Genomic DNA, 14,976 nt, shown 5'->3' with positions numbered 1-14,976 from the left:
TAATAAAGCATTAAGAGCCGTGCCTCTTTCATTAAAGTAGAGTTGAGAAATGCGAGACCGCCCCCTTTCAGGAGTCAAAAAAACAAAAAAAAGAGAGAGAGAGAGAGAGAGAGAGAGAGGCAGGGAGAAAGAGAGAGAGAGAAATCGATTATTTCGCCTCGTACTAAGAGAGGAGAGGGTTTAGGGAAAGACTCGGTCAGGATTGTGGGAAGGAACAGTAACAGCCTCTCAACATCACCGAAGACCTCCAGGCGTCCAGCAGTGTACCAGCACCACCGCCGCCACACCGCTCGACCGGGTCCCTCACAGGCACCGCGAAGAAAGACCAGGCGAAGCGTCCACGCCGCCTCCTGAGCAGACACTGTCCGATCAGAGAGAGAGAGAGAGAGAGAGAGAGAGAGCGAGACAGACACACACAGAGAGAGAGAGAGAGAGAGAGAGAGAGTAGTTTTCTCTGACATTATAGAGACTCCTAACACGCACTGTAGGTTACTTTTTTCTTTCCTCCCGGCGACGTCCTCTGCAAAGTTGCGCTCCTGGATTTTAAGCGCGTCTTGGCGAAGTCCGTCCCCATCAGGCAGCGGCTTCAACCTTCCTGTCAATCGGCCGGACCAAGCAACCGGCGGACCGCTCGCTGTGTCTTTCACTTCACCCGGCGAAGATTTCATGCGAAGTAAAGTAAGTGCGGCGCTCACACCACTTGACACTCGCTCGTAAACATCCACAAGACACGTTGTACCATATGATATTTTTAATCTTCCAGAGGGAAACTTGGGGGTCTATTTTGATGCGCGCTGCCTCCTCAACTAAGTAAAGTGACTGCGTCTATTGATTTGTTGTGACCCTGATCGACTTATGCCGGTGACAACTATGTCATATAATTACCGGCTGGCATCAAATATCTGTTTATGGTCCATTAGTAGAGTCAAGGTCTGTCTCGTGTTTTAGGTAGTGTGTGACTGTTGTGTCGACCTTGTGTAGCTTTCTCATGTCCACATGCAGGCGCAAAGTCCCAAAGCCACAGTTACTGAATAGGCTGCCCTCCTTAATATAAAATGATATAGCATGTTCTGCTCTTTCCGCGCTAAGGGATGGCAAATGACAAGTTACAGTAATTGTTTAACCTACCTGCCGTACACATTTTGTTTAGGAAACTCAAAAAGCTCAATTAAAGTCAATGGGAAAAAAATAAAATAAATGTAGTTGAGAACTTTTAGTATTTCAGACAATGTGCTGCTTTGAGGCAACAGAATGAAGGGAAACTCAGTACACACATGATGGCCTTGATTTGGGAATATATACTGTAATTCTTTACCAGCAGGTTAAACGTACTAAACTGAGGTGCACTGATCACAATTACCTTGTGCTGATATACATTAAATCGGGATAACCTGCACATAGTCACGGGAAAAATACTGAATAATGTCATCATTAAACATTTCCAAACTAGAACACAGGAGAACAGAGTTTTGTCAGACCTATTGTTAATTCAGGCAGTCCAGAGACACAGTGATAACAGTACTGTAAATCAGTGTTTTAGAGGAGGTTTGGCGGGTTCAGGCTGAGTTACAATTTCGTCTCTGTGACTTTGGGACTGAGAGTATTTAGATATAATTTCACTACAGCAATATATTTATACGGTGAGTTTAGCTCAGTCTCGTGTGGCTCAATTGAACCTGTTGCAGTGAGAGGATTAATAATGACACCATAATTAACCTGTGGCAACTTTCACAGGTTGCAGCTCATGAAATATAACAGGACTTATTTGTTTTGCAGTTAAAGTGTGGATATGGGGCCCACTAATGAAATATGCAGATGCAAGGATGGTAATAAAATTTAAAATGACTGCAGAACACTTTATTTAAATTTTGACTGACTGTGATACTGACTAGGATGTGTAACTCATGCTCATTAATATAAGCCTGAAAGTAAATCTCTTTACCCATTTCCTTGTGACTTTTTTATAAAGCAATTTGTAAACAGCTAATTTATCACTGAAATAAATACTGTTCATTTTAAAACTTAAAACTTAAACTTAAAAAAAATGCTATTGATGTGTAGAGATAGCTGCGGTTTCTCAAACTTGATAAAACTAATATAATATCACAAAATATTTTAAGTTCTATAAGAACTATTACAATTGAATAATAGTGAGGTTTTTTGAAGGCACTCTGGAAAAGTACGGTTTTTCAAGTGATAAAGTGTTGCTATAGCATTGCGACCTAATTTGTAACTCTGTGAAAAGCGTGCTGCATAAGTCATTTGCTGCTTAATTAAATTTTACAGTGGAAAAAAAAAAATACAGCCTTGATAAAGTCTATGCAACATTTGAGATAGATTTTTTACATTTTGACAGGGTGTACTGTCCTGTGCATTGTCCCATTCCTTTAATAATACTTTATGCTGTTTTATATGAGTTGTTTACTCGTGAAAAAAAAAAGTATATTTGTCTATAAAAAGATTTTACACATGGCTTTCCCTGTTCTGCCCATCGTCAATGAAGTTGTTCTGTGTGGCCTGTCTGGCCTGTTGCTCTCTTGGGATTTAGCGTTAGGTTAATCCGCTCAGAGGAAGGTGAGCGCTTGCATGTGGACCCGCAATTACACACAGAGGACTCTGTCAGCCAAGCTGCGCAATCTCAGAGACCCTGTACAAACACACACACACACACACACACACACACACACAGAGAGACACTCATGCATGCACGTATGCAGTCGCACGCAAACACACACAAACGCATGTGGACAAAAGCATGGCTGTCTCTTTCTCTCTCTGCCTTTCTGTTACACACACACAGTGTCACACACAAGCACACACCGACACCCACACTATCTGGCCTGCGCTGCTTTTGTTTCTCTTATTCTCTTAAGGCCTCTCCCTCTTGACAAATCATTTGGGATTTTGGGTGCTGATTCACAAAACCAACAGTGACAACACACTCTTACCCTTCTCACAGAGAGGGATTAGAAGGTCACGTGTCCCTGTGATTGGCCAGAGCATTGAGCCGATTGTCAGGGCACTTTGCTGTACACCAGGGGCTCAGTAAAGCTTTAGTTAAGTGAAGGAGAGGGACACATTGTGTGCCATGGTCAGGATTTTGCCATGTCTTTTAAAAGCACTCAGACAAAATAAGCATAGGATGGACTAATATCTTGAATCATAAATGTCTAATATAAAGCCCATAAATGTGTGAATACTTAGTTTTACTGGCAGGCTAAGACAAGCACGACCAGAAAGACAGAGTTAGCCTTTTAGTGCTGTAAAATGTGTGCATCAAACTTGCATCATTGAAAAAAGAAAGGGGTAAAGCATACCTCTTTCCCGCCTCATAGCACAGACATATCGTACTGCACAGAAGGCACATTACAGGATTCCTTCCTTATGGAAAACCAGATCTGTGAAAACATTATTCTTAATGGTAACATCAGAAGCGTTTATGTTTAAGCAAATAATTTAATAGCCCCTTTTGCTGTGCTTTAAAGTTTTTTTTTTCACTAATGGTTACAAATATTTTGGAAGGGGTTTGCAGAGTTTGCTCAGTTAAACATCAGTAAAACACTCATTTGCAGATTGCAGGTTGGCAAGATCTGGAGGTAGATATTGAAGAACTGTAATTGGACTTCATGCCCTTCGGGTCAAACAAGAAGGTAATATAAGAGTCAATTGTAGAGAATTGTATTTAGCTCATATATAAGAAGCGTATAATATCTTAAACTGTCAAGAGACATACCTGTATATCTTGTTAATAATACAGCACATTTTGCTTTTGGTACTTTCATGTAAACGTTACAGAGCACACCTAAATCCAAATATGAAAGAATAAAGCTAAACTTTATTTTTAGTAAATTTATCTGATACACATAATGTGGGGCTGTTCAGTCATTTGCTTAGAATAACTTTTTTTTTCTCCTGTTTATAAGCAGATGAAAATACTTAAGTTTTATAATAACTCAAGGGCTTCTTGTTTTCTTGTTTATTGTACAAGGCAGGTGTTCCCTCTTTTGCTACATGGGAGGAAAAGTCTCCTTTTTTGTTTTTTATACATTTTTATAGCACCAATGAAAAGCGTCGGGCTCAACCTCACCATGTGTTTATTTACTCATTTTGAACAGATCTCCCCTTCATTGTCCGAACTGTTGTGTATGTTAGAAATGTTTACCGAAATGTTTCTTTGCCTTAGGAGCACTGTCTGTGTATCTTCATAAGAGCTGCAATTACTCATAAAACTTTAAAAAAAAACATAATCTAAAGTAAATAACAGAGTCCTTGAATGGTTTATGGTGGATTGAATGCATATATTTGAATATGTCCCGGTTTCTGCATAATGATGCAAAGTCTTCTTCTGTCTCTATCTAGTAATTAGCGGTGACGTTCAGCAACTTTCTCTGTACGCTGTAAGTGGATTGGGGTGTATGGGGTTTGTTCACTGGGGTGTTAAAGATCACAGAGGAATATATCAGCCTTTGATGTTTAATTGTATTGTAAAACACACTTTAGAATATTTCTGCATAAAGTAGACTTCTGGCTGTGCTGTGCTTTGTGTTTGCTGTTTCTTTGTGTGTTTGTCTGTCAGTATACGCTGTGTGTCTGGGAGATGTGTGTGCGCGCGTGCGTGCATGCGTTCAACTTTGCATCTTGTCTCCGTCTGTTTGCGCATCGAAATGTTTGTGCTTTTTTTGTCTGAGTTTTGTGAGGTTGTTGCTGGTGTATATTCAAGTGAAAATGCATGTATTTCTTTTTCTCCTTTATTCTCACACTGAAGAGGGTAGGATTTGATGTCTGGGATGCAGTCTGGAAAACAGTGTCAGTGTGAGGGCTGAAAAGGCAAACTGAGAAGACAGATGCACAGAGAGACAGAGAAAAACACACACACAGAGAAAACGTATATAGAAATTTATTTGAGCTGAGGTGAGAGTTAAGAGCCGAGCGACAGAATATTTGGCCTCAGATCAGGTATTCTTCATTAAAGCGTAATGCTTTCGTGATGTCATGTTTAACACCCTGATCTAGATGAACAGGATGTCCTGCCTTCTTCTTCCTGTTTCCTGCTTCCTGCCTGGCATGTTGGTCATTATGGCTGCAGCTGCCTGCTGGGTGGTCTGTGCTCAGCAGTGCTGACCACACAACCATAGTGTCAGCTGCAGCCCACCTAAAGAGACACCCAAAACACCTCGCCATACTCCCTGAAATATTTGGACTGGGAGAGAGTCCTGGATGGCAAGAAGGCTGGAGGAGTGCGGGGAGCAGAGGATTTTGAATGATAAGACAAAGAGAAACATTTAGACTAGAACAGAGTTTGCATTCCTTTGTCTAAACATTGGATGGTCTCAGATCAGACTGAATGCCTCAGCATCAGCATCAAGACTTAATGTTTAATGTTAAATGAGAGCTAACGTGTTCTTTAACTTTCCTACCCGACACTTACTTTAGTTGCCTTCCTCAGAGATTTTTTAATTTTTGTTCAGTATCAGTGTAACAGACAGAATCCAGACAGCCTAGTCAGCCTATTAATACCGCATATAGTGTATGTCTGTAATACCTGCTCCAAACATTTTGTGCGGTAAATCCCAAATTAACTGGGAATCCCATTTAGTGAGTTTTAGGGGTTAGTTTGAGGGAGAAGTGTTTGCTGTCCATGTGCATAAATATGGCAACGAAAGGCATGTTCCATGATAAAACACAGTACCTGACCTGTGAACGGTGACGGGCAACTTCTCGCCCCGTAATATATTTTCAGAGAGACACAGCATCTCGTTTTGGTGTGGCACATATTTGGACAACACCCAATGCCAAAAAAAAAAAAGAAAAAAAAAAAGAAAAGAGAAAAAGGGTGTGGAGAAGGGAAAAGGGTGAGAAAAAAATGTAGAAATGTTTTCCAATGGCTGTAATTTATCTTTGTCACGACTGCAACATAGCCGAGTCATTCTGCAACATAGTCCGGTGAGACGCACAGAGGTAGCTCTGTGCCTTGGCCTCACACGAGCTCACATCCATCTGAAACCCCTGCTCACTGGGCTGCCACAATCTGCGCCGCTGCCGCCACTGCTCCCCATCCACGCTGCTGCTGAGCTTCACATTGCTATCGGGTATTTTTAGCAGATCTTGTGTTCACACTGGATTCAGAGGAATAAGGACTCGGATTTTACCCCGTCAGGCTTTTGTTTGATGTTGCTCTTGTAATGAAACATTGTCACACTAAATTTACAATAATAGCAAGCGCGATTGATATATGTATTTCTTTTTTTTTTTTTCTGCTCCAAGGAAGTATATTACAGTCTTAAATATGATGCTTATTTTTCACCATAGAGTCTCAGATATCTTGGCAAAGTCTGTGACATCAGGAGGTTCGCTGTTCAGCTCCAAGGGGACTGTGCTGTTGAAAATGCTGTTAACACCGTGTAAGTTGAGAAAAAGCTATATAAGAATCCACGCTCAGTTCTCTCCCTCTTCTGCAGAGCACACAGCTTAACCAGGCTGTGGCCTGCCAAAGTCCACACCAGTGTTCCTTTCCACTGTCATCTGTGCCATTCCCACACCAAAGGCCAGCCTATAAAAGAATGCGCAGCACAGGACTGTTTTGAACACTTACATTACTAAGCTGATAAAAAAAAAGTCCGAAGGCAGGACAGAGAAATATAGAAAAAGAAAAGTGCGTTGCGGCTACGTGAAGAAATTTGAAAAAGAAAGACAAAAATGAATTGTGTTTAAACTTTTCAATTAAAGCTTATCTGAAATCAAACTTAATATTAAGCAATAATGTACAGCACTATGAAGTGCCCTGAGGGTGGAGAAGGGTGAAGAAACACCTCCCACCCGCACCCCTTTTCTCTCTCTCTGTCTTTTTTTTTTTAACACTTTTTTCGGCCTGGCTCCCTCTGCCCTGTGATGTATGGCTTTTTCCTGCAGTGGCTCTTCCAAAGTGCAGCTCGTGATGTCATTAATTTTATTCATACTTTATGGATGCTCTGTCTGGAAAAAACGAGAGAAAAAGGAGAGGGACGATGTGAGGAGAGAGGGAGGAAGACAGAGAGAAAGAGAGAGAGGAGGAGAGATGGTGTTGCGGAAGGAGATTTTCAGTGCAGTTGCATGTATAATGAATGAGGGGGCACTTTGTTTGAAACTCCAGCCCGGCGCTTCACTTCAAGGTTTGCTGGGCAGAGTGGGGCCTTGTGATCTCACACCAGCCACTCTCTTTATCCTGCCAATAGATGCTTTCACCTGGCACTGTGGTTCGACCCAGTGGAAAAACAAATAACCTTGTGTGTGTGTGTAAGAGAAACACAGAGAGAGAGAGATAGGGAGAAAGAGAGCACTGACAATGGAACAAGGGGTTAGGTAGAAAGGGTGAGGAGCGGGTGAGAGAGGAAAGAGGTGAGTTTGTATAACAGCAGCAGTGCAATGACGCCCAGACGATACTGAGGAGAATACTGGCACTCAGCCCACACTTCCTAAATAGTGCTCTCTACAGAAATAGCTCAGCCTTGATATTGACTTTTGTCTGCTGTGTATGTGTGTGTGGGGATATGCACATTTGAGCATGCTCAATAGGAGGACAGAGATGGTTTCATTGTCTAGTGAGGAGTTTTTCACTTCGTTAATATCTGTCAATAATTTTTTGCTGTGAGCTTGGATACATCTGATCCCGGTGTTTGTATGCGTAAGCATTGAAGTGTGTGAGTAAAGGAGTGAGTTGCCTTTATTATTTGGGATAAAAATGGCCTCCGTCTTATTTTTGTCCCTGCGCTGGTCTCATGGTTTTATAAATAGCTGAGGAAGTGCGGGGCATACCTGCCGTGGCACCAGCCTCCCCCCCAGTACAGTCCCAGTGCCTCCACGTCACATCAATCCACCTCTCCGGGCTACGACAGAACAGCCCCCTCAGGGGCCGAGCAAACAGGATGGGACTCAAATTGAGGGTGTGAGAAAGTCAGTCTCTGGAGTAATAGACAAAAGGGCTTGCAGTTCAGCGTGAGCAGCCTAAGCTGACACTGTCATATTTTCTAAAGTACGGAAAAGAAACTACAAGTTAAGTATCTTTTCACAAACACTGAGCAGACTATACTGTAAGGCTTCAAGAGGAGTGTCAAGATGGCGACACAATAGAATGTCTTTTTTTTTTTGACACATAGACTATGACTGTGAGGTCATAGCGTGGCTTTCTCTCCTCTCTGCCATCTGTATGCCGAGGTGTCTTGTTAATTTAATTTCTGCATCTCAGGCATGTGGCATTTGAACAGCAGTGAGAGTGTTAACGTTCTCTCTCTGCCTCACTGCTGTACACCGTTTCCCTCACATTCTGCTCTCACTTTCTTACGGGATGATCAGGCTTCACATTTTTGAGGGTAATGGGTGTTTTTGGAATGACGGAGCACTCAATGAAAAAAACAAGGTGTGATCAAACTATTGCTAAACTGATGCCTTACTCTAATGATAGTGGGTTTGAGAGTACAACTAACTTATTATGGGCTGTCTGTGTGACAGTGTTTTTTTTTATGAGAAGGTTTAGATTAAACAGGGTCCAACTAATTTTGAATGTCTCACTTATATGGGCAGATAACAGTCTATCCTTTACCTCAGGCATCATATTCCTTCATTGAACCATCTAAGTATTTGTTCTTGAGTTCTTATTTGTTCTTTTAACTGTCACCCAGTACAAGCGTTTGAGTCTGTCTAGTAGAAAGTGGAAAAACAGTGCATGTGAAGCCCGTAATTCTTTTAAACATGAGCATCAACATTGCTGCATCCTAGTCATAGCCCGAGATATTGTTCACCCTCTAAATGAGTGACACTCTGCATCTTGGTCCCTCATAATAGATGCCCCATAATCGTATTAAGAGTGGGAAAGAAAGAAAAAAATAGAGAGGTGAGGTAGAGAGGGGGAGAAATCTTTGAAAAGCTTTACTGCCCTTGTTGGACTGTGTCTTTACACAGCAAAAGAGAAATCATTCTTTTTTATTTTGAATGTGCGTTTTTTTCCCCCCTTTCTACTTGAAGGGAATTGTGCTGCCTGTTATTAATGTGCTTTTGACAGCTTAATTTGATAAGCGGGCTACTTGTTAAAGAAGCCTTGGATTGTTCTCATAGAAAGAACACGCTTTTTTTCCCTCCCATGTTCTTCAAAATGCTGCCGCACAGTCTGTCGATGACCCAGTTCTGAGAGATGGTCGAAAACAAGGAAGAGCAGTGCAAAATCCTCAGGGAGAAGGAAGGAGAGAAGGCAAGAGGGTAGCAAGAGATGGAGAGAGAAAAGCGAGAGCAAGATAGAGTGAGAAAGGATACTATAAGTAAGAAAAGCACTTGTGGGAAGTTAACTCAAATGCTTTTCTTTCTTCTGTCTCCCTCTCGCCTCCTCCACTCTTCCTGCTCCTGCACTGAACAGCCTACCTTCTTGGGCTCGTCTTCCCTGTAGTCTAATCGGAAGAGAAACGGTGGGAACGATAACGGGGATTAGCTTCCACTGCTCGCCAGCTCCCCTTGGTTAAGTACACGTGTAATGAGTTGTTTATTTGGGATAATGCACAGTAGGCGCAGCAGAAGCCCAGAGCTGCCCTCACCCTCCTCCTCCTCTACTAACACAGACACACATGCAACAGAAATATGTACAAAAAGAGAATAGACAACACATGCAGTTACACAGCAGTGTACATGCAGCATAGCTCACATCGACATGCGCAGGTATGTGCAAATACATATATTCACTCAACCCTCCTACAAATACACCCACCCATACAAATTCCCACACACAGCTGTGATGCAGGTCACTTGCTGTGCACAGTTGTACAGAGGGAGAAAAACGTGGAGTCTGGAGTTGGAGGGGTGGGTTAAGTGGGGTGGGGGGGGGCGGGGGGGCGGGTTAATGTTCTCAGGCTTTCCTTGGGTCATAAGACCGGGGGATTTTTCTCAGGGTAAAGGAGAAGAAATTGAATGATATGAGAAAAAATGAAGGGAAGGAACCAAGAAAAGGAAAAAGGGATATGATGTGCCCACTAGTTTGTGCGTGTGTCTGATGCTCTTGTGTGTGCGTGTGCCAAGTTTGTGTGCATGTACATGAAGTGGAAAAAGCTGTTGCCTTGTGGAGGGGACGTGCTCTGCTATCATTAGCTGAGGGGGGGTGGGGGTGATGGGGGGGCCAGGCGAGGTTATGTGAACGGTGCAGCTGTGCTCGCAGCCGAGGGATTTGAGTGGAGGGGGGGAACTCCAGGCAGCCAGGTCCTTCACTGAGCCACCAGCTCGCCGCAACACAGAAAAGAGAAAAATTCAACCAAGCAGAGAGCCTTGTGAATCAAACACAACTTGCTGCCGCCCCCTCTGTCCGCCGTATCGCCATCCCCCACTCCTTCACTCCTCCACTCCTCCACTCTAGCCCTTTTTTTTTCCCAAATAGGGAAAATAAATAAATAACGATTGATGCTTGATGGTAAGGATAAGAGTGCAAGAGAGAGGAAGAGGAGGAAAAAAGAAACAATCATGATTTATATATAGTGTAGGCTATGCTTTTCTGTCAGCCATTTGTGGTTTTACTTTCCATTTTAATCCATTCAGTCAAAATAACTTTCAGTTAATAATACTACTACTACTACTAACAACAACAACAACAACAACAACGACAAATATAATAATAATATTATTGATAATAATAATAAGAAGAAATATAATAATAATGTATATTCTCAGATATCTGTATTAGCAATACAAAATTGTTGTTCAAGTCTACTGCATTTTTGTTTGGGGGATTTCCCCATGACTCGACGTACAATTCCAAAATCCCTCAAATTTTTTTAAAGCTTCCTCCTTCCTCCTCCTTTTTTATTTTGCTTGCTGAAAGAGTTGGAGCCCACATAGCAAAGGATAGCGCAGCAGACGAAGACCCAAACTTGCTTGTCAGCCCGTGTGATCAGTCACTGTAGAGAGACAAGGCAGAGGTGGCTGAGAGACGACAGAACACAGAGTGGCATCGCCGTGCACTGCTAATGCATTCAGCCTGCCACCGTATCCAACAACAAAGCAAGATATCACACAACTCACTTCACAAGATGTTCCTACAACAACATCAACAATAACAGAAATACAGACACACAGTCACACACAGGTGTGCACACATGCATAAATAACCACACACTGCATGTTAAAAACCGACTATGAGGAACAAGAATTTGAAAGCAAACAAACAAGTCAGAATGTAAGCAACATGTCTGAGACTTTGTGATTGAAAAATAAATGAAAAATGAAAAAACACCTTTTTGTTTAATGAGAAAGGGAGCTAAATTGCTGCGGCGCATCAAGCGTTAAAATCTAGCGTTAAAAAAAGGAAAAAAGGAACTTTCTGGCAGTATTTAGCATAACTGTGAACTACGTCAAGCACAATGGTGAGCGCTGAGCTAAAAATAGAGCATGGTCAAACAGCAGTAGTGCTTTGGCAAGAGGGGTCATCTCCGTGTGATACAGTGGCCTTCACCGTAGCCACATATTGAGAGCAGGGGCACTCTGCCAAAGCTTGTAGCTTCGCAGTAGTAATTTAATATTTGTTTGTCTCTATTATTTCATTCTCCCCCTCTCTCTTTCTCCCTCTCTCTGTTGCTTATGGGGGTTAAGTAACAGTAACCTTTATCAGATTACTGGGTCTGAGGTCTCTTTCAAACCTCTCTTTGCCATCTTGATTTTGTGCAGCTGTGCAGACTCTTTAATCATACGCTATCTTTTTTCATTCACCCTCCCCTCCTCTCCTCCCTTTTTCTAGTCCTCCCTCCTCCCTAAGCATATGTTAATTGGCTGCTTTCTGTGACAAATTACGCGCGCTCACTTTGATGAGGTCGGGTTGTGATGGTGTTGGGAGTGGAGTACAGTGGAACTGCCAGACCCTCGCCGGTTCCCCCTTAACCACTCCAAAAAGGAAAGCGGCAACCAGCCGACGACTAATGAGAGGCTTCGACTGGGTCCGGCCTGGCTCTGGCCTTGATGGGGCCACTCCCCTAAACAGAGGCTGATCTGTAGGCACCGTGTGCCGCCACACGCCTTCCACACTCCGTGCGACATTTCGTCTCATGCACCCCACCACTGGCACTCCTCTGGGAACTGTAAAGCCCTGTGAGAGAGCAAGCTATGAGCAGAAAAAGATTCATATTTTTACAGACTTTGTTATATCCATTTTTCATAACAGAGACTGAGAAAGTTTTCAACGTATATTGCTTTTTGATTTTATTTGCTTTCCTTATGTTAGGGGGCACCTAAATTTGACTTGAAAGAAAGCACAGAAGTGACATAAATTATAAATGCAGAGCATACAACTCACGTCTCAAGTTTAAGTTGTCTGTGTCAGTGTGTATGTGTGTGTGTGCGCTTGCGGTGAAGAGACAGTGCCTGGAAACATTATACCACCCTTGCTTAAACAAACACTAACAGTGGAACAATCTCTGTTTAATGATGCGCAGCTTCAACAGGGAAATAATGCTCACCAATAAACAGCACAATCATCTTGTGGTAACCAGAAAAAAGAGGAGTGAACATCAGATCATTCTAGTAGAGTGTTTTTTATAAATATCTTTTTAAGTGTTGAGCAGGGTGGTGGAGTGTCAGTCTGACTATGTCTACCTTCAATCTATCCCACTGCTTCTTTAGCTCAGTCTCTCTCTCTCTGTACCTCTGTCTCTCATTCTTACCGTCTTTCTCGTTCTCTGTCACAATCCCTCTCTCCCTAGTCTATGATCTAGGTTACTCGGTTTCCTAGTAGAGCACAGGGACTGGAGGAAGAAGAAAAAATAAAAAGGAAAGAAAAAACAGAAGGTCGAATTTATGAAGGACATCCTTGTTGAAGTGTGCAACCTTCTACTTCGCTGCAAATTACCCACATGCTGTATATAGACTCTAAGCAGAGCTGTGGCTCTCCCTTCAGCCTGTGACCATGACATGTAATGCTATTGGAGTGTCACAACAACAGGGTGAGGCAGTGTTGTTTAGAGCGCTAACTTTTTAGAAATTGTAGATTTTGCTTTTTAAGGGGTTAATTTTGTCCCTTTAAGTCATGTACACAGCCGAACCTGTACCTATGTGTGCCTACTGTGATACATGGTAATAATGGCAAGTGTCGGTTTTATTGACTTGTATGTGTTGAGGCCCTCGCCACACTGAACACAAGTCTTAACAGTAGAGAAGAAGAGAAGAGAAAGTACGTCACCAATGTACAAGCTTCATTATTTACTTGTTACGGTCCTAACTTAAAAAAAGTAATCACTTCACGTAATAGTATCATTGTGGAATCCAAACTTGCTGATGAAGCGAGACAAGGGAAAATAGTAAATTCCACAACTTCCCTGTAGATCTGCCAGTCCCCACATGTTGACTTAGTTACGACAAACCCACCCGAAAAAGGGAAATCATTTTATTTACATCTTCCCGTCAGCAAGTATGCAAAACAGATAACAAGCCAGAAGCAAGCGCACATTTCTATACCCGCCAAATTGACAGACGTACTCCTGAGCACACACACACACACACACACATACATGCTGAAAAAAGAATGGCAAAACGAAGCTGGTGAAGAAAAAGGAAGTGCACCGGCACCTCGTGGTTGCATGAGGGCTAGCCATGTTAGCATTAGCCTGCAGGCCTTAATTGAGGCCAGGAGGGAGCATTTAATAATTGCTGTCAGAAGATCAAATTTAATTCTCCTCTCTTCATAGCCACCACTGCTGTAGGGTAGAGTGAAACAAATTGTCATCAGAGATTTCTAAATGAACAAAGCTTTTAATTAGGGTGATTAGAATGCTGTGGCAAAGAAAAGACTAAAGGGTGGGGGTGTGATGAAATCATCAGCGGATCGTCTTAACCATGATGTCTGGTGTTGATACAGTGTGGGGTCGTGGGTGGGGAAGAGGGGAGCCGGGGCACGAGACTACTGGGAAGTTTGCTGTGCTTGAACAAAAACAAGCGTGGCCCATGCAGCAAAGAGCCCTTAGCCTCAGTTTCAAACCTCTGACGCAGACACACACACATGCACACACTCTCTGCCCTTCTCCCCCCACTGGAGAGCATTGCTAACATCCTGAGACATTGTCATACACGACGGGGAACATAATTGGGTGAATATGTCACTGCTTTGTGTTCTTAGTGAAATGACTCCTGGCTGTTTCTGTGGGGGCTGGGAGCACTCATTGAAGGGTTTGTACTCCGATTCCACTGCACTGGTTAATTGTTCATTACGGTGCTGCTTATTTTATTAACATAATAGAAAAGCAGGGAAAGGCTTATCTGCGGACCTAGACAAACACTTGTGAGTGTGGAATCATTCATGTACAGTGTGTTCATTTTCTGTTCCTGTCCCTTCAGTGTCAGCAGTGGGTTACACCTGGGTCCTGCGGCGCACAGGGCAACATGTGAATTGAGACAGTGGTTTACACTCACTGGAAAACATGACCTGCAGAAGAGCTTTGAAAAATGACTTTATGATGACTGGAAAGAGAGCAAGAGACAGAGACAGAGTGGGAGAGAGAGGGAGGAAGAAGTGAAAGAAAATGCGACAATTGATAAAGTGAAACTTAAGTGAAGTTATTTATGTGTAAACATCAGATGTGTATCACCACAATTTTCACCACTTCCATATCAAAACCATTTCTTTGCCTCTCATTTTTGTCCCTTCTGCCAAACTCCACTCTGTTACCATCTTGTACTGTGTCACCTCTATTAAGTTGATTTTTTTTTTTCTCTATCATCTTTTCTATCTATAATTCATCCTTGAATGCATGCATTACTCCTACTTATGCTCATGCCATGGAAAGACTGAATGCACTAAATGGTGATTCATTCCAGCCTTTCCGGGGCCTCTCCAAATTGTGGCTCGCCTTTGCTTCTGCTTTTTCTTTTCTTCTCCTTTTTTTCTGATACCATTTTTTCCAGCTTGGCACAAGGGTATGTGTGTGGCAACTTTGTCATTGCGGCCTTCTGACGTTATTTGTTTGTCAATCATGGCTATATAAGCCA

The 14,976-nt window shown here is 42.6% G+C and overlaps 1 protein-coding gene across 1 annotated transcript in view; it reads left to right on the top strand.

Annotated features, from left to right (window-relative positions):
- The first annotated feature begins 449 nt into the window (after positions 1-449).
- The window catches only part of mef2cb (myocyte enhancer factor 2cb), a 57,409-nt gene continuing 42,882 nt past the window's right edge, over positions 450-14,976 (top strand). Inside the window, exon 1 of the mRNA XM_040154702.1 lies at positions 450-678. The gene's annotated coding sequence lies outside the window, so the exon portion shown is untranslated. The remainder of the gene's footprint in view (positions 679-14,976) is intronic.

Source organism: Xiphias gladius, chromosome 19 (assembly GCF_016859285.1).
Source record: "Xiphias gladius isolate SHS-SW01 ecotype Sanya breed wild chromosome 19, ASM1685928v1, whole genome shotgun sequence".
Lineage (NCBI taxonomy): Eukaryota > Metazoa > Chordata > Actinopteri > Istiophoriformes > Xiphiidae > Xiphias > Xiphias gladius.
This window is presented reverse-complemented; position numbering and strand designations above follow the sequence as displayed.